This window comes from Falco cherrug, chromosome 18 (genome assembly GCF_023634085.1).
Source record: "Falco cherrug isolate bFalChe1 chromosome 18, bFalChe1.pri, whole genome shotgun sequence".
Taxonomy (NCBI): Eukaryota; Metazoa; Chordata; class Aves; order Falconiformes; family Falconidae; genus Falco; species Falco cherrug.
Window position 1 is genome coordinate 6,425,659 of NC_073714.1, and position 20,188 is coordinate 6,445,846.

At 40.5% G+C, this 20,188-nt stretch overlaps 1 protein-coding gene across 4 annotated transcripts in view; it reads right to left on the minus strand.

The window, feature by feature from the left end:
- The window catches only part of SLC23A2 (solute carrier family 23 member 2), a 61,997-nt gene that overhangs the window by 28,658 nt on the left and 13,151 nt on the right, over nucleotides 1–20,188 (minus strand). The window contains exons 2-3 of one of the 4 annotated variants that reach the window (XM_055696094.1): nucleotides 8,974–9,078; nucleotides 8,418–8,477 (exon numbers count right to left, since the gene is read on the minus strand). The exons of 2 other annotated variants lie outside the window; for them this stretch is intronic. The gene's annotated coding sequence lies outside the window, so the exon portion shown is untranslated. The remainder of the gene's footprint in view (nucleotides 1–8,417; nucleotides 8,478–8,973; nucleotides 9,079–20,188) is intronic. One more of the 4 variants, XM_055696092.1, reaches the window with a different exon arrangement.

Here is a 20,188-nt window from a genome sequence, read left to right on the forward strand (position 1 = left end):
ACATCCAGAGAACCTTTGAGGAACAAAGTACGCCTGTACTCCAGCTACGCAGCAATGCTATTGAACACCCACTGCAAACAATACTTGTGCTTCTTCAGAAAGCGTGAACTGTAGACCTACTTAGAAGTCCACCTCTGTATATCTAAATCCTTCCTTTTAAAAGGACCTGTTTTTAAATAAAAAGCATCCAGGAAGCTTAGATTAGATGGATTGAGAAGCACACCTGTCTTTCAGTAAGCCCATTTCAGACAGACGGAAACAGCCTTTTCTGCTGAACACCCTTACCTGAAATTATCCCAGCTGCATGAGGAACATTCAAAGTAATCTGCCTGATGATGCTGAAGCAACTGGTTCAGGATAAAATTGTGTATTTTAATTAATATCACTACTATTTTGGCACAGGAACAGGAAAATGCTTACTGGTTCTCTTGTTTTCCCAGATGGGTCACTACAGTACTGTTTTTCCACATTTACTCCTTAAATTAGACCTGCCAGTCTATGGTGATTGACACTTCTGCTATTTCCAAGACTACGAAGCATGGATGAACAGATTTTAACTCAAACTTCCCAAAGGACAGCACAGAGAATTCTGCAGCAAACCAAGTTTTGCAACCTGTTGTTACAGAGCTTCGAAGAGGAGGTGCAGCTGCAGACAGCTGCAGATAAAACAAGCTAAGCTACAGACGAAAGTACATGACAGAACCTGAAAAATGGCCTTTTCAAAGTCATATCAAGTGAAGTTTTCTGCAAAGCCAGGCACACATTCAAGCAGCAAATCCCACTGCACGCTGGCGTTACTTCAAAAGCAAGTTTATAACATCGTCAACTTAATCACTACAGCCACACACGCGGCTAATGGACATTCAAAAAACACGGTTATGTATATATATTAAAAAAGAACAAAGAAAAACCAAACTACAGTTTGGAATTCTTCTTAAGCATCCTGTCTAAAATGCTGCTCAGGAAGATGCTAGCAGCTTGAATGTAATTGCAATCAAAATGAAACTTGACAAAGACCCTTCTGCTAGGGGCAATTTAGGACTGTTTGAAAAATTACCAAATACGAATATTTTAGAACATCTTAGTAGCTATTAACTGCCCATTTGCTAGAAAATTCTGATTATTTGAGGTGAGAGATAGTAATCTTACAAAGCAGATGTAACTTTTCAAGAGAGAAAATATAGGTACCTTAAAAATACTCTGTGGGCACTGAGACACCCTTGAAGCACCCTTAATTAAATCAAAACGGAATGGAAAATCTTCAAATAAGGGTTTAATTATGACCTCTCTCAAAGTAAATATTAAAATAGCAAAATTAATTATTTCTCACTTGAACTTCAGACTGAAGGAGAAGGCTAGTTGGAGCACTCACGGCCCTATGCCTGGAGAAAAAAAAAAGGCATTCCCATTTTGACGATAACCACAGACTTCCCCTTCAGAAGTGCAAATCTCCAGACACGAACAGCAACTTTATAATTAGTTTGTCTGCTTCTGAGTTTGTGCACAGATAACTGGCGATTGCTCAAATCTCTACAGGAATATTTGTCTCACAGCTGCCTATGCAGCTTAGGGGGGGGTAACGGATACTGGTTAAAGGTTTGGGGCCAGTGGGGGTGTCTGGGGTGGGGGGGGTGGGGGGTTGAGGGGTTTTGTTTGCTTTTTACTGCAAAGGCACAGGGGACTTTTGCAAGCACAAAAGAATAAAAAAAAGAAATGAATCTGCCGTTTTCTGTCAATGCAGACATATTTTATTCTCCAAGAAAATCAGTGATGGAGACAGGCGTAGTTTAGTCTGGCGGCTTTTATCATCTCAGATTGGAAAGGAAAAGGGAAAGGGCAGAATTAAACGCAGCCATGCCAATAAAACACCAGCGTACCAGTTACACCAGCAGGAAACCTGCCATTCAGGAGATCTGGTTTAAGGTACTCTGGCAAGATAAGCTGCTTAATTAGCATTAACTAGCATCTCCACCGATGCAAATGAAAAGACCATGTAATCCTATTTCACTTTGCGTTGCAAAACAGTAAGACTGCTATCTTCTCAAAGAAGATGTGATCATTCCTCAGGAATTGTTCTTGAGAATGACATCAGGACAGCAAGCAAATAAGCTGTGCCTATTATTTATTCTTGAGAGCTGAAACACAATAGCTAGAACAACAATATTTGGATAAGGGCTCCCAAATGATGACAAGCAAGCTACTCCAAATTAACAGGCAAAAATAGCCTCTTCTACTACTTTTCCTAGTGAGAGGGAGTGTTTGTGTACACACATATACATGCACACAAACTACACATAGGTGTGCCAGGGGGCGGTCCACAGAAAACAAGGTGGACAAATTGCCAAACTTTTCTTGCTTATACTCAGCAATTAAACTTACACTTAACGGCACAGATGATAATCAGAGGTTTTGCAGAATAGTTTTATTCTGCAATCAGAAGCGTCAAAGTGAAACAGCTTATCTGAAATATATCCTCCTTTATCAGACCTCTTACCCACCAACTGAGCATAGCTAAACAAGACGACTCTGACATTTTATAGTCCTCCGTAACACATCTAACTGATCAGAAGCTGAAAAGTTATGTAAGAAGAGATAAAACTCATTCAGCATCAGCTAGGTGCACACAGTACAACAAATTATCTGTGCCTTAGATCAAATGGAAAAGCTAGAAGTGAAATTTCCACCAGGATACCGATTAACTTTCATGCCTTTCTATACCAACTTATCTTCAGTGCTTGTACATGATTAACCCAGGAAGGCCAAAAGCTGACATGGTTTTATAATGCTTTAGATAAGATTAGTATCTAGACAAAGAGCCTACTGCAGGGGATAGTCCAGGTGCAAGTTCACAAGACTAAAACCCTCCCAGCCAAGGAAAGGCCACCCTGCATCTTCCACACGCTTGCCTTTCCTCCCACACACAAATCTTTCAGATTTGGTACCACCGAGACAGGACACAATGCCATGGCAGTGTCTGCTTTGACACCACGCGGTAGTTCTTACACTTTGCATTTTCATGACTACTAACATCACATTTTCTATTTTACTGAGGCAGCTCTTGTTTTGTTTAAACAAGTTAAAATGCATTTCAAAGTTCACTGAAAGAAAAAACGGTCATTAAACGTACTTTTCTTTTTCTTCCGGCAGTTTCTTCCTGCAAGTCATTACTCTGGAACCTCTGCCACAAATAAAAACATTCACAGAAGCAGACAACAAAGGTTTTCCTATAGAGAAATCTGCCCACATACCAAGACAGGCTGCACAAAAAGCTTCTATTTCACAAGGTAACCAACCGCATGCAAGTCTGTTGAAAAAAAATCATTTGAAAACTCACCTCTTACTAGATTCAAGAGTTAAATTGAGCAGGACAGAAGATACAGATCTACACAAAGAGCTTACTACCACGGAAAGGAAAAATGGACCACAAATGCCACTAAAGGAGCAGACAATCGTAATATATACAATATGTAAAATACCTCCTCCCTTGCATGCACTGTTGTCTTTAGAAGCAGCATCACTTGATAACAGGTTTTGGCTGAACCACACTAAAAATGTTCCCTACTTTTTTGTATTAGTTTGAGAATACCCAGCAACAACTACAAGAGACAAATTAAAAAAAAAAATAAAAAAAATCCGATTTGCAGTGACGCCATTCATCTCTACAGTGCTATGCTTGAGGGCCTTTAACATTTGAATTCTGAGCTTAGCAAAGCAAAGACTGAGGAAACCAAAACCAATGTGACCTCCAGACAGCAGCATGCTTGGGGCAAGAGGTTGTTGGGGCTCTTTCTGTTTGCTTGAGGTTGGTTGGTTTTTTTAAGCATCCATTATAAGAGTCAACAATTTGTCAGGTGCTGTTCACCGGCAGCAGCAGAACTGGGAAGCAGTGCTGTGTTCAGGACATACCGCCAATACGATGAAGCTCATCGCCCCACATTTGCAATAAGCAGACCTGGAGGTTAACCCTCTGAAAGAAGCTTCGTCCAAACCTCTGCTTCCCCCATGACTGTCACGATGACTTTCAACTCTCAAAATTACTGTTCTTCCAAAGCATAAGAACAAGGCAGGTTTTTCTTCCCAGAAGCTTTAAGAGGGAAGCAGCTCTGTGTACTTCCTTATTTGCCAAACTCAACCCAAAAGCTTTCTAAAACCACAAGGGCCTTTCCAAATTACAACTGGATCTCAAATTTCTATCAACTGAGCCAGGCCCACCATACAGAGACGTTATCCAAAATACTTTAGACTTTCCATATTGATTTGTCCAGCTGCTTTGAGAGGACAGGAGGCAGCTGACTCAGCATAAAGCTGGGCAGATAAACACGAGCAATGGGCACAAAATTTGAATACAAGTGAAGCAGCTTCATTTAGTGCTTTGCACAATGGGGCCGCAGCATTTTAGAACTGGTACCAAGACCCCTAAAAACAACAGTCAAAAGCTGCTGGACAGTCACAAATGTTTTATCACTCTATAAAGTGGCAGAACTGTCTGCAGAGAGAAATGGAAAGCAGGTACATTATAGCTGCAGTTTGCTGTATTCCTTTCCCTCAAAACACCAAGTTCTGCTGAAGGTCTAGGCCACCAGCTGGTGAAAAAGTTAAAAGGAGAATCCTATCCAGTCTGAAAGGTAAGTGTATTCCCTCCTACCCTTAGCACAGCAGAAGTATCAAACAAAATTAAGTAGTTCATCAGTACCTGTGGTCCTCGCCATCTCTACACCGTGGAAAATCAGGAACTGACCTACATTTGGTAACCCTACACTGCTGTGCAAGGGAACTATTTGTAAAGGAAGCACAACAAGGCGTGGTTATAAAACAAGCTGGCAGTGAAACAGCACATTCTTTAGAGCGTACTGATGGAAAAGCTCCCAGGAGCGCTGATGTGGGTATGCCACCTGGTAAGCACATGTCGCACCGCCCCAAGGAAGGAGCCATGTCAGATCCAACCCACGACCTTTCTGGCTTTTACAGACGGCTGAAGAGCCAAGAGAGCTCAGTCTGCTGCATACACTAAGGAGATTACAATCAAATTAAGGTGACAGCTTAATTACATTCTTCAATTTATTATTTGTAATTAGCTGTCAGACTCATGTGGATAACAACAACTTTCTCCTGCAAGCAGAGATGACGCTCAGCCAGAAGTTGTCCAACCTTACATCAACCAAGGTTAGCTTCACCTACATTTTAAATAAATTCCAAACAGCTGAGGTGAATAACCTGAACTCCAGCAGCACATCTGGGGTTCCACCACCTCCAACGGCAGTCTCAAGTGTCAGGCATCTCTGACACTCAGGCACATGATGTGTTTAAATACAAATCAAGATAGCCTCTACGTCTGAGATTGTATTTTTGGCAACAGACACATGACAGAGATGTGGAAAGGGACCTGCACTCCCTGCACATCAGGATATTTTACCGTTAAAATGTGCCAAGTCTGAGCAGAAGATAAAACCAGTTTTACAACCCACTTGACTCGCTCAGTACCCAATACTGTGAGCACTGCACAGCTGTTTCTGGAAAGGGCACGCTGCAGACTGCGACTACAGGTAAATTCTCGGCTCCTGCAGTGTCAGACAGCTATGAAGAATTCAAGGTGCACAGCATTTACTTTGTTTAGTTTAAAAAAAGTGCATTTAGGCCAAGCAACTAATACTACTCTACGACATTAGGGACATTAAAGAGAAACCACATGCTGCAGGACAGAGCTGCTTATAGTTTGGTTGCCAGTCAACGTTCACCAAGAGACATGGAGAAGGGGGACAGACAAACACACGGCTCGGATCGGCACGAGAGTATCCAGGGAGATGGAGATGGCTGCAGAAGGCAGCAGGATGGATGCCAATAGATCAGGGAAGTTTTGAAAGAAACTCCTTCACCAGAACACTATACCGAGCTGATTAGGGAAACAGGAGTGCTTCTGTGCTTTCAAGACCAGCAACGCAGACAATTAAGGAATATTGTGGAGGCTCCAATTAGACAAGTTTACTTACAAGGTACAGCTATCCCTGGCCAGACACACAGTTCAACACAAAAGCAAGGCAATTCCCAGTTAATTACGGAACAGCAGCTTTCTCCAGACTACTACTGGCTCTAGTTACATCCATCAAACAAAATTTCTGTACTGATTTTGTGCCATCAAGGTATCAAAAAACAAAGACTCCTCTTCCTGTTATTAGACACCCCTTGTCTTCTGTGCATCAGATGGGAGCTACAGGCGCTGTGGTTTGTATTTATACATGTCCTCGCTTTTACAGGTCCTGAGTTATGCTATTTTTTAATACTAGAAGAACCTGAGCACAGGATTCCCCCATTTCACTCTCCAGCCTATCTGCCATAGCTATTCACATCTTCTATTTAACAGCATAATACAGTAAGCCTGAGAAATTTGTTTCTGAGAAATTGTTAAATATGAAACAATATGCTATCAAAGGGTTTTAAACTATTAATGACCAAATTCCAAGTGATCAGAAGAGCAGCAACTTTACTACTTAACACTGTCCAAAAAGTTGCTTGGTTTTTTTCCTACAAAACAAAAAGGTCCTCCCCACCTCAAAGAATTCAACAACAAGAATCTCATTTAGCGAGGCTAAAAAAGCCCAAGAAGTACTTAACATGATGCAATCAAAGTACCATCTGCAGACCCGCAACCACAAACGGTGCTGGCCAGGAGTATTACATCTCCAGATTGGTACTTGGATACGGCACCCATGAGGTCCCCTACCCCACAAACTGTTCCAGATAGGTAGGTGTGCCTGAAGGGTGTTTTGCCAACCTTCCAGGGGATTTTGACCATCTCACAGATGCGAAAAAAGCTGCAAAGCACATGCACTTAATCTTCTGTTGCTACATGTAAAAACCATCTTCCCACTTTAGTCTTAAGTAAAGCTCTTCCTCAGGCTATTTTGAAACTGAGCCTCTTTGATCCAAAAAATACTCATGATCTGACTGTACCAGGTGCTTCTTGCACCCAGAGTTCCTTGCCATGAAATGAAATTGCACTGAAATGCTACTGTGTCCTTAAATGCTACAGAGATGATTTTCCCCCTCCAGTCAAGAGCAAATTACATCCACACTTAAAAAAAGTATACTTCAAATTCCTAATGCAACACTACCTAAAAAGACACAATTTCCCTTTGCCTGCAGTAGAAGCAAAGTACTGCTAAATATGCCCGAACTTCCTAACATTTAGTTTTTAAAAACCATGACTTGACGTGCACTTTAAGAAGTTTCAGTCCCGAGTTAGTTTCTCACTTTGCTTCAAAGTATGTCTTCAAAGCCCAAACATATTCCTTCTTTGTAGGCACTAATGAATTTTTAAGTAGTTGGTATTTTGACTTCCATCCAGGATAGTATGTCTTAACAACTGACCAACATTATTAGGGCATGTCTACACAAAGACGCACAGGAAAGTTATGCCGAACTCAAACCTTCCGTTGATTTAAAGCACATTAGCTAAATCTCATTAACTTCCTGTGTGAATGAGCTTGTTGAGGACTTAAATCCAGCTGAATTAGACTTTTAACAAAGGATCTCACAGCTTTCAAAAACTGCATGTTTGGTTACTCGGATTATTTAGTAAGAGCTTATTTAAGCTGTGATTCTAAACAAAAATATCTGAAATATGAGTATTTCCAGTATAGGTCAACCTGAAGTGCATTTGGTCAAAACCATTATTGGTCAAGCTGTTCCTCGCTCATCTTTCATCCCATTGCTCTCTCAGTTTATTGTTCCAATAGGCAACAGTTTTGCCAAATTTCTGTGCAGCATGAGTGCCACCCTCCACAGGAGATCCCATCAACGCACATGCAACGGTCTGCGTGAACAGAGTCCTAACGGAAGACCAAGAAAGAACTATACAGATGAATCTGTAAGATTACATTTCAAAAAAGTGCAAGCAAAATCTAAGAGGTAACAATTTCACAGCTTGACATCAAGTGACCGATATCAAATGACACCTGCAGTGTTTTCTAGATAGCAACGATGCTCACAGTAAATAAAAATTAAATAGCATATCACTGTTCTTTATCAAACACTTCACTACTTTATAGTCTTACTTCCAACATAGTAACCTCTCACTGTTCATGGTACACATTAACTTGATTTATAGTATTATATAGCAGTCCTTACAGTCTCCCTGTGGAGCATTAATAGTCTAAGAATTCAGATACCTCCACATTATATGGATATTAATACACAGTTCATTAAGCTCCTTCATGGCACTCAGAAAGCAACCTGAGCACACACTGGTTCTTTTCTCAGCTTTCTTTGTACTGCTACTTGGCACTTTGATGAAAGCTACTTTTTTTCCAAGACCTTAATCACATTAAAACAAAGGTGAAGTTAGAGACTCATCCAGGAAAAATTCCATTTATTAAGCAAATCAGGGTAACGTGCCAACTTTTTCAGCTCTCAATACGAACCTCCTTTCCAAAGGCTCAGGCATTCCTACATCTACTTTTGAAACAGATACTCACTCCTTCCTGAAAGAGAACAATTTTAGTCCAGTAAGCAATATAAAACCAGTTACTGATTACACACACACATTTGAAAAGATGCTGAGTTGACTTATTAGGCTTGTCTTAAAATAAATATTTTACATCCATTTAAAATAGCTTAATAAAAGATTGAGAATTCAAGAAACTTCCAAAAACTAAGCAAGATGCTGTACTTTGGGGTCAAGCGTTCTTAAAATCTCTTTTTTACTACATAAACCTCATATAAACTTTTCCCTTTTAAAAAGTAAAAGAAAGCCAAAGTTTACAGGTAAACAGGAAAGAGGGTAAGTACTTCTGAGTCTCTCTGTACAGTGATAACAATTTTAAAATGAAAAATTAAGCTCTCAAATCTTTAGGATATTGAAACTTAAGTTACTAAAAACCTTTTGACAGGTTTTTCTTGCTTAATAATGCCCACACTAAAGCAGCTGAATTTTTGTAATCATCCTCCATTAACATCTGAATTCAAAGCAGCTCTTACCTCCAAGAAACCTGTACCAACTTCTAGAGACTGCCTCTGCCAATTCCTCTGCCGCCTTTCTTCCAGTCTACGCTCAGTGCAACAGTTCGCGTTGCAAGTTGCAGCCTGAAAGGATGCAGACATACCGAAGGAGGATTTTTATAATCTGGTTGGGCTCACTACATTGTATAACTGTCCTGTGCCCAATCACAATCTCGGCACATTACACAACGGCCGAAATGCAGGAAGACACCACACGGCCATCAACTGTTACTACACGCCTCGGCCATAATTACAAAAAGTAAGCAAACGGACAGTCTCTGAGTAACAGCAGAGTGCGTACAGATCAACCCAAACAAGGAGGTTCAAGCGTTTTACAGAACCTGCAATGCTACAGGGAGAAAAAGCCAGCCAGGCCCCCTAGAATTCAAGTTGCATAAATATTTACATGCCTGACTGCAGCAGCTATAATCAGGATTGGGATTTTCTCCACCCAGTTAGCATTTCCATAACCTCCGTTGTGCAACTTGCACAGAAACAGTTTTATTAGCCATTAGCCAGTTTTCAGGAGGTCCCAGATCTCAAAGCTGTTCCGTAAGACAAGGTTTAGCAAGCCACAACCTCACCAAGAAGTAAAAAACACACAGTATAACTTACACTGGGCTTTTTCACTTTCCTAATGGAAAATGCTGCATAACAGTGATGTTAAGGTCACAGAGCTAAGTGAGATGGTAAGGATGCAGGAACAGAAGTGAGAGAGGCTGGAAACAATTAATCAACATGCAGTCCTCCTGCATAAATCTATTCTCCCCTCCCTGACCTACCTCTTTTTCTGCAAGAAGACAGCACCGTCTTAAGGCTGCCCTAACACTTTAAACATCACGTTATAATTCGCCGCACCACAGCCCCCGCCTCAAGTTATCACTTGCCATCATTTGTACACCATCCCCTTACCCCACGAGGGAAGTAATCAATTACCTCTCCAAATAAGTCACGTGTTTGCACCATTAATGAGGCACCATCCTTCCACAAGTGATACCGTAAGCGATAATTAAACCAGGCCACCAGAAAGCACCACCCAACTACCAGGCGCTGCCCACATTTACACGCAGCATCTCAGCCATCTGCGCGCAACAGAGTGGCCAAGAGGGGAATAAAGAGCTGGCTTTACCTGAAACGCACCCTTTGAACCCAAATTCGTGGAGGCAAAAGCTGGGCGGATGGCGCCATCTAGCTCCCTCCGCTCACCGCGCAGAGCCAGCCTTACGCAAGTTTACAACTTCGTCATCCAAGCTTGCTTAATTGTCAAGACCTGAAAGCGGCGGATCACCAGCAGATCAGAAATCGGCATGTCCTTGTTCTTGCATCAAAGAACCAGCCACTGAATAGGGCACGTTTAATTGAAAGCTGACACTTATTATGTGCAATACTCTTTATTCATCATTCACTAAGAATGCAGGGAAGGAAGCCAATTATCTCCACTGATTATTTTATGCAGTGGGTGCATATATAAAACCACATTATGTTCCTGCATTTAATCTCCACTGCAAAGAGATGTCAAAAAGCTTCCTCCTCCACTTGCCCCTTTTCCAATTATTCTTTCCTTTGCTCCTTCCTTCAGAATTCCAAATGTTCTCACAAACAGAAACACCTTCTCATTTCAGTATGGCGAAAGCTTACAGCCCTTAATGCAAGCATCAACACAGGCGAAGTTTTAAGACCATACACTGCCGTACCACAGGTCCACAGACTGCCTGCAAGATTACTCATCTACAATATTTTTGTGGAATATGCTAGAAATTATTTTAGAATCAAGGCTTTCAGTGTGCTCACAGGGACCTACAGGACTAAGAGATCAATAGCAAGAAAACCACACAGGTTTTGAAAGAAATAAGCCATTTGCTTTTTTAAATTCTGGACATCGGACTGAATATTTTTAAATAGTTGTGTTAAACAATGCCAGGGACTCAAATGCTGCTTTGCCCTGGATATCATAGTTCAAAGTATAATGGAGTTCTGTGCAAGTAACATTACTTAAGTATACAATTACACAAGACTTCTCTATTGACCTTATAATTAAAAACAATCATTCCAAAGTTCTTCACTGATGAGTGGAGAATTGCATCATTCAAAAGACTTTTTTCTGACTACTTAGTATTTACACTCAATAATTTAGTTCAAATAAGCCACCTACTAAACTGGACACCTCCACTTAAAACCCAGCTTCCATGATCGACCGTCTGGACAGATCTGATGGCAGGTTGTTCCGTTAAAATTCCTCGCAGTGAATATGTACTTTATCACTACCATAGTTGAGATGAAAGTTAATTCAAGATATAACTCTTGCGACTACTGTTTCAAGACAGTGGAATATTTTACAATGCATTTTCAAACTCCTTAATGCTGTGAAAGACAGGCAGGAATAAACAGATGAGCAGCTCTATGTACTGCTGCACTTTATCAATGCAAGTGAAATCGCAGTAGACAACTTATCTTGCTCTGCTTCAGTGCAGGGAAGCATTGCCGTGACGATCCTACATAGCTAGTCATCATTTTTATAACCTGCTTAGTATCTGAAATTTAAACTGATGGGAGCATTTCTCTTGCTTCAAAATGTTACTCCTAGGGGGAGTTCACTTCTGATTATTATAAGAAAATCCAATTTTTCGCCTTCTTCTCAGGCATACCGTGTTCAGCTTAAGGATGACACAAACACTTCAGAGTGCCCTGGTCAAATTACAAATGTTTGTTGTTAGACACACACTGGTAAACTACCTGACAATTTGCAGGCAATGTTCTGAGTCTGAATACTTATTCTGAGGCCATCCTCCCTAGTTTTGCAGCACTCAGGACAAAATTCTTCTTTGAAGTCACCTATTTCCACTGTGTGTATAGGGATGGCAAACTGCAGTTATCTCGTATAATCAAAACTGATAATAATGTGACCCAGTGACTGCAAACACCTGGTAACTAAATGCCTCCTTTGAACTTTCATATCTTGCCAGGTAATAGAAATGCCCAACATAAAAAAGCCAGTCTGATGAAGTCACTGAAAAAGTGTTAAACAAAAGAAAAAAGCCTGTTCAAGCATAGCACATGCCTCGCAACACTGTTAGAAAAAGGCACATCATCTTCGCAAGAACATCCTGTTTCATCAGGAGCGTGAGGTGTAGGATGCCTCATTCATGACGGCCAAATGAATCTCCCAACTACATTTTTGTAGCTATCTCCTCATCTAAGTATTCTTCCTACTAAAGTCGTAACAAATACGCGGTCTTCTGCATCAGTGAATAGGTTCAATTGATGCAGCAGACTCCCATGAACATCTTCCAGAATGCACTTAACATAATACAGCAAACACAAGAAAATAGCATCACATACTAGTAGAATAAATAGATCCACTTCCACCCACAACTTGGAGCAGCAGAAAGCCATTAAGTTTGATCTTACGGAGACATTTATAAATCCATAGAATTATAAATTCCTTGGAAAAGCACTTACCAGAAGATATGTTTTAATGTGAAAACACCTACTGCTCTCTTCCCTAATGCTGTATCAAATATACACAAAGAATTACTGAACTTGCTTTGAAAGCTACCATTTCATTCAATGAGCAATACGCCGTCCTGGGTACGCCTTACAGATACTGCTTGTACATGATTCAACCCATTGCAATGTACATCCCTCTCATTTAACAGAAATGATACCTAGAGGCAGTCCATGTTCCGTAAATTCCCCTTTTCCAGTCAGAGAACACAATGCTTCGGGCCTAACTTCTGTTGTCGTTACATCCTTAATCCAGTTACAGCTTGTATTATAGCATTTCTTAGAACTCTTCCTGCAACTGTGTATTTTTAAACATTTGTAAGAAAAAGCTAGGGTCTGAGATGTACATCAAAGGAGACCGACAGTTCTTCTATGTAAAGAAGTAATTAAAGGCACTTCCATCTTGTAAAAATACCTATGGCTGATTTCTGGGCAAGAAACAAGAAACCATTTTCAAGGAAAACCAACAAAAGAGTAGTGAAGCCAAAGCCATACACTCCACAGGCACAGATCAAAGCACTTCAAAAATTAATGGAGAAGGAACGTGGGTTTTGTGACCCGCTATTGTATCCACCGTGTCCATAAACTAAGTCAGATGCCTACGTCTTTCCTGGACCTCCAGGTATGCTTGTAATTAAAGGCTAAAGCTCAAATAATTTTTCTTTGAAGAACTGACAGAAGTAAAATCTGTTAGTGGTCAGCAGAGCACCAAGGGAGGTTGCTACCCTTAAAGCACCATTACCTTCACGTATTCCCAGATGCCTGGGGAAAAGCTGTCAGCTTCAACATTAGGCTTAGAAGACGGCAGCATATGGCCCAAACTCAAGTATGCAGTAACTCAGCCAAGGGAACAACACACCGCTGACCCAACCGGCCCAAGTATATAATAAGCCTACACCTAACAAGCTGCAAACTTCACACCTACGACTTCAGTCTCTTCATTTCTCAAATGTCAGATCTTCAAAGCACATCCTAGGTGCACCCACAGGTTCTAGCCATAAGCAAAAACCCATGATCAGCCCAACAGCTCTGACCTGCTCAACGCCGCACAAAATGGAGTGGATATGCAAATTTATATGCTAAGTCTAGACTTGAAACATCTGCTGGCATTATCTGCTAAAGTTGCAATTTTGTAGTTTTCTGGTATTACATTGGCATTATTTTGCTGTTACTGTTCAGTTAGCACACTCATTTCCCCCTCACTCTATTTCTCTGTATTCTTTCACGCTTTATGTCTCTCCTCTCATTTTTGTGATTGCAGTAGTTTCAAAAGTGCAGGCTAAATCTCTGTACAGAAAAAAACCAGCAGACTGATCTTGCTACAGGCTGTGCAAAGAACACTGAAAGTTCCATCCTTCAGCTAAACTTGCTGTTATTTTCATCTTCTAAAGGCAAAACATGTTTATACAAAAAACGTCCATAGGTTTTGCATTCAATATGCCACTTGCTCAGATGCCTAAAAATCCACCTGCACTAAATAGCGATCAGCTAGGTTGAAGATTCTAGCTGCAAGACTGTTTAAAAAAAGCGGGGGGGAAAGGAGCATGCACCGGGATCACCGGACAGGAGCGTGGCTAACTCATTCACAGTTCAGTACACAAATGGCAAATGCAGCCTCACAGTGCTGCCCAACTGCTCCAGCAGCCACAACTCCTCCTCCCACCGATCCCGACCTCCTTCATCTGAAATGAAAAAAGCCCTTTTAATCTTCAAAGCATGGCCACGAGTCAATCTCAAACTTAGCACACTTTTTAATTTTCTTTTTAATTATCCAGTTGGGAGAGTTATGCCCTCCTCGCTCAGTGACCTTTCACTCCTTCAAGATTATTTCAAGAAATCTTTCCTGGGAATAATCAGCAAATTTATACCACTTGCAGAGGAAATGTTTCAAGGCTTCCAAGCGCTGAGGGGGAGAGACAGCATGATTCTTCGTGTGCTTTTGTGCAGGCAGCCTTTGCTGTGTTACACAGTACCCTCAGCTCTGCAGGCCAAGTATCTGCTGGCTTCAGGCTGCTGACTGCTGTGAGCGCAATCCCAGCACATCTGCTCAAATACCTTCCCACAAGTAAGTTGTCACCGTGCTGGGTTTTAGAGCCCCCCGACTCCTTATGTGGAGCCAACCCCCAAAATGGCAAGCCAATTTATTTCTGCTGGAACTGACAAAAGGCAGGGCGCAAGCAGATCATCTTTTGGTGCCACAGAGCATTAATATGCTATTATTAATTATGTTAGCAATAATGGATGCTATTAGTACTACTGAGAGCTGTTGACCAACCGTTCTTCCCATGAGTTTTGGTCACTAAGCATAGCTTGGTTTCCCATAGCCATAGGGAAAAATTAAGTCATTACTGCCATTAATGATTTTTAAGTTAGACCAGCACTACTTACTCTCTACCCACACACTAAACAACTGTATGCAACCCTGCATTTGATTCCCACACGTTAAGCCAACCAATTACTAATTTATTAATTTCACAACAAGCCTGGAAGTGTTTACAGATCCAGGCTTGTGTTTAACCAGACTTGCTGCTTAACTTCCCGTACTCCCGTTTCAGGCAGGCTTAGGTGAAAGTGTTTACATGCACAGCAATCATGACCTACTTCCTTATAAACCTGCATTTGCGCATCTTGCTCGAGGCGAGAAGTTAAGGTGACACCACCAGTTCAGTCCTCTGACTCCACGAGGGCAATTAGTAGAGACAGGAGGTAACTAGGACCTGTTGAAACCCAGCCGACACCTAACCTGTACGTCATATAATGTGCTACCGTGCAGAGATACAAGATGTAATTTAGTCCAGTAGAGCGTCATATAACGTGCTACTGTGCAGAGATACAAGATGTAATTTAGTCCAGTAACGCTTTGAAGATTTTTCTCTGTACGTAAGTGGTTCATTAAGAATGCATTACATTTATATGAATGCATTAAATACCCCTACAGCAACAAAACTGTTAAAGGTGGCTAAGTGAATTCTTCTCCAACTGCAGTGACAGAAATGCAACAGTCCACTTAATACCAAACTAACTGCTCAAGAAAAGCACAAAAAAATACAATATTTTGTCAGAGTTCACGTTACTTAGAAAAATATTTATGCCAAATATAGTTTATTGAAGGAAAGCTTTTTCTTTTCAGCAAGACATGCCTTTTTATTTTGGCAACATTTAATAGAATACTTTTTTTATGATTTTTGCCAGTAAAACCATCCTTTTTTAGCCAATTGCCAGTGGTTTCAATATTGTACTTTATGGGTTCCTTCATCTTCAGGACTCTTTTGCAGATGTCAGTATAGCACTACTTAAAAAAAATTATCGCCATTGTTCCTACTTAATTGGCATTGCCTGAAAGGTGGGAATTCTTTGCCGCTACTATTTGGAGTAATATAATTTAGGCATACACTTTGAACTCAACAAAATTCTCCTTTTGAATAATTAAAGAGGAGAAAAGACCAATACAGATAGAGTCTCCTTTGAAGGTACCCACATGCTGTGCTGTCTCCATAATAAATCTATTACCTGCCATTCAACAAAACATTATCTGTCACAACAGTCTCCAGAACAAAAACAGTAATTACACTTGGATCTTAATATGCTCGGCACACAGTTCTGCGGTCTACAATTCAGCGGGTTTAGAAAGCAAGGAACAGTGCTCCTAAGCAAAGTTAAAAATTGGACTAATAACTATCACAAAATCTTTACCAGAACTGAACAGCCAAGGAAGATAGCTCAGTTAATACTTAGGGTTTAGGCTCTTTATACTAAGAAACTTAATAGAAGGCTTAATTGACAGCTTTGCTTGATTTGATTGCGCCTTATTAGGCACCTTCATGAAAAGCATTAAATGCGTTTGATCCCTTGCAAAGAAGAGGAAGACTCATTAGCAATGGGTGTTTACAAGTAGCCAGGGCTCAAGATTACAGGAGTTCTTCCCCTTCTGCAGAAAGGGCTTTTTAGATCTATGTTTTTATGAGAAGGGTCACGTATTGTCTCTGGAAGAGCTCAGGCTTCCATCCTTTACTTTTTCTGATATTTGCAAACAAGACAGACGGACAATGAGAATGTCAGCTCATTTGAAAGGCTGACTTGTAAGAGCCGACACAGTTCGGTACGCAACTAGCAGTCCTGGAAAATTCAAGCTGTAGGGCCAGTCAACACTAAAGATGATGATTTATACCAAGCCAGATTTTCTATGTTCTGAAATGACTACAGCGCAAATTAAGCTGTTCCCATTCAATTTCCAGTTTCTGGCTAGATCAAGTAAATAGATACACTATCTTACCGCAGCAAGACCACAACACTTGGGTATTAAAAAAAATAATAAAATAAAAGCCATCTCCTCGTCCATATAATTTTCTTCTTTGAGTTTTAAAAGCATCTGCTAGTAAGTTGAAATAAACTGCAGGTAGCCAACAAGTGTGTGTAACCGTCTGAACAAACCAGTACAGAGCCCTGTAAAATTGTATTGATAATAACTATTATGCTCAGCGTAATCACCTGAAGTTACACACACAAAATTAAAAGGTACACATGCAAATACGTATTTCCAACACCAGCAAATGACTAATACCTGTTATTGTTCCCATATATGAAAGGACACTAAACAGTGTGAGAATACTGCAATTATGTCTTGCAGTCTGATCCTACAGAACAGGGACCCATTTCTTGCTTGTTGGTCTGAATCCCAATTATTCCTCAGGGTTGACCTTTACACAATGAAATGCTCATCAGGAAATGATGCTCTTTAAGCTTTTATCAAAAACTCCAGTCTGTTAAAGTATGATGAAGCAAATGCTTCATGCATCAGGAGCATCTAGTCAACTTTCAGGAAAAATTCATTCTGTACAAAAAATGAAAAAGGAAAAAAAAAAGTAACCATGAAGCAGCTGATGCTGTTGAGTACATCACCTATAAATACAAGGATGTATTTTCTTTGCTCAGGTACGGTAAGGGTCAGAATATATAGGATTCTACACACAAAGGGCAAATAATAAACCGAGCAAAAATTGTAGAATTTACGAATATCTTTTTTCTGTCATAGGATTCAAAGACTCCATGGAAATTCAAACGCTATCACAGCACAGTCCATTAAGTGCTGTTAGCTCAGGGATGCTTTCATTTTATTCAGCACACAAAATCAGAGGTTGGTAACTTTGCAGCGCAGCACTTTTTATTTAGAAGCCTGGAATGGAAATGAAGTGAAAGTCGTGACATGGAGTCACGTGCCTGTTTATGAGGAACTCTGTATGACCTTGAATACTGGTAACAACATATATGCACTTTTTTCTTTAAAAGCACGAAACAGCAACACTGAGCTGTATGCTTAAATACAACACAGGTAAGTGATGAAAGGAACAAGGCCAGAAAAAAAAGAAACCTTTCAGATTGCTACTTCTGTGCTAGAAAAGAAAGAGTGCTCCATAAAGATATGCTTAATGATAGACTCCAGTGATCAAAGACTTCCAGTATTTCCCTCCCATTGCTAGCGTCAGGTCAACAACGACATCCAGAGCACTGGAAAACTGGGATAAATCCACTAACGGCACATTAATCGCCTCATCATATAAACACAGCTATGAGAACCCATAGGAGACCGAGTGTTTAAGGTACCTTCCTATTAAAGCTTCCAAACTGTGCTTTATTCTCTTAACTTTTACAACCTTACAAGTCTACTAATAGCCAGCATACCACTAAAATAGGCCTTATCGCCCTAGGCTGCCATTTCACAGCCATGCAAAATAAGAGTAAATCCAATTAAAACGTGTTGCTACATTTAGAGCCCAAACTACTCAAAGCATCCACACAGGAGGTTAACGCCTAGGAATTTAAGTGCATAAACCCCCCCTAAACCACTTTTTACTTAACTTTCCTGCTAGCCAGCACTGTTGTCTACTATGCATTCACAAAATGCTTCAGCCGACTGTTGGGAGTCACACAAGCACTGCAATAGTTTGATTTAAAAATAAATTCAGACAACAAATTTGGGGGACATGCAGACATTTGAAATCCATTCCATGAGTCACTACGTTCCAAAACAGTGAAAAACAAAGTAATGGTGAGTCAATCTCTCCTTCACCATTTATACTAATTTGAGCCCACACTTCAAGCAATTTTAATGTAAAGCAAGCATAAAGGAAACGGGTGCTGAATTAAAACAGTCCCTTTTATCACAAAGGGTGTAAACAAACAAATGCTGGTTAAATCCAAACACACATAAACAAGTTCAGTTATTGCTTTCATACCACACAGAGCCTAAAAGTTCAAAAATACACACAGGTACTGTACCGTTACTTACTGCTCCTCCAACACAATTACAACTGGACTAATCTGCTCCCATCTGCTCCTAAAAATACAACCATCAGACAGAGCTTGTTTTCTCAGGCATTTTGCTGACGCAAATACAAGATCAAAACATCACTCATTCAGATGAGAAAGACGTACTGGTCTCCATAATACACAAGCTAAAATCCAGCTACACCATCGTTCTAAGGTGCACATGACACACTCTTACCAATACACATCAATTTTATTACATGTTTAGTAACGTAGGTTTTGGGGGAAGAATAAATTATCCTGGCTGCCTGAATGTGGCAAGAAGAAATTCCAGAAATTCCCTTTCACCAGAAATGGCCAAAGTTTAGTCTCTCCTAAAGCTGTTTTTAAAGAAAACCTCTAATTTTTGTTGTTTTTTTTTTAAAAAAGTAGACCAGACACTTGGATGGTAAGTGCATTGCCCCCCCTGCCCTCCGTAACTAGCACTTTCATCTTCCGCCCCGAGAACTGAGACACAAGGAGATTTAGATCATTTAATTTCTCATTATAAACCCGTTAAAAGACTAGTTTTACAATTACCTCAAGGCCAGCCATTCCTCTGCAAATAAGAAAACGGGAGCTGTCAGATAGGAACAAGGAGTATTTCAATACATTCCCGCTGCGCAGGATGGGGTCAATCAAATAAAGTGCTTTGGGACTCCCTCACAACAGCCCAGCTGGGCCTTTGGTGGTCCACGTACCCTTCCCAAAACCAGCCCAGTTTTCAAACCCCAGTCGGCCCAACTCTATTCTGGGGCCACAGCACAGCCATGAAAAAAAAAATAAAAATAAAAATAATCATAGCTCTCCGCAGACCCAAGGCGATTGATGATTCACTATTTACCTGACTGAGGACAACATTCAGTACCAAAAAATAAGTTCATTAAACCTCTGAGAGCACAGTGGATTAGAAAACCATGGGAGACACACAGTGCATCACCAGGCACGCTGTATTTCTGATGCCATACACGTTTTTACTGCAATATTTGGCAATAGAAATAGCTAAGATTAATGTTGAATGCAAGGAATAACACTAAAGAGGGAGATTTCTTAACTATAAGATTACTTCTCCCTCTTTCTTCCTTTTCCCCACCAAGTGCCAGCAATGTTTCAACACCCCAACTCCACTTCCCAAGCAGGTAGCTCCACTCCTCTCATGGCCAAATTACCATGGCAAGAAATCCATATTCAGATTAATCTCTAATAAAACATTCAAACAGCTGACATTTCCTTCTCATAACCTGAAAATGGCCAAATATCACTGGATTTCTTTTCTGCCTTCAAATAAACATTGTCATAAGATGTCTTATGACAACTGAAAATACTTAGCCATAAAAAAAAAATATGCTCCCCAGTACTGATAGAAGTATTATGTGCAGTACCACAA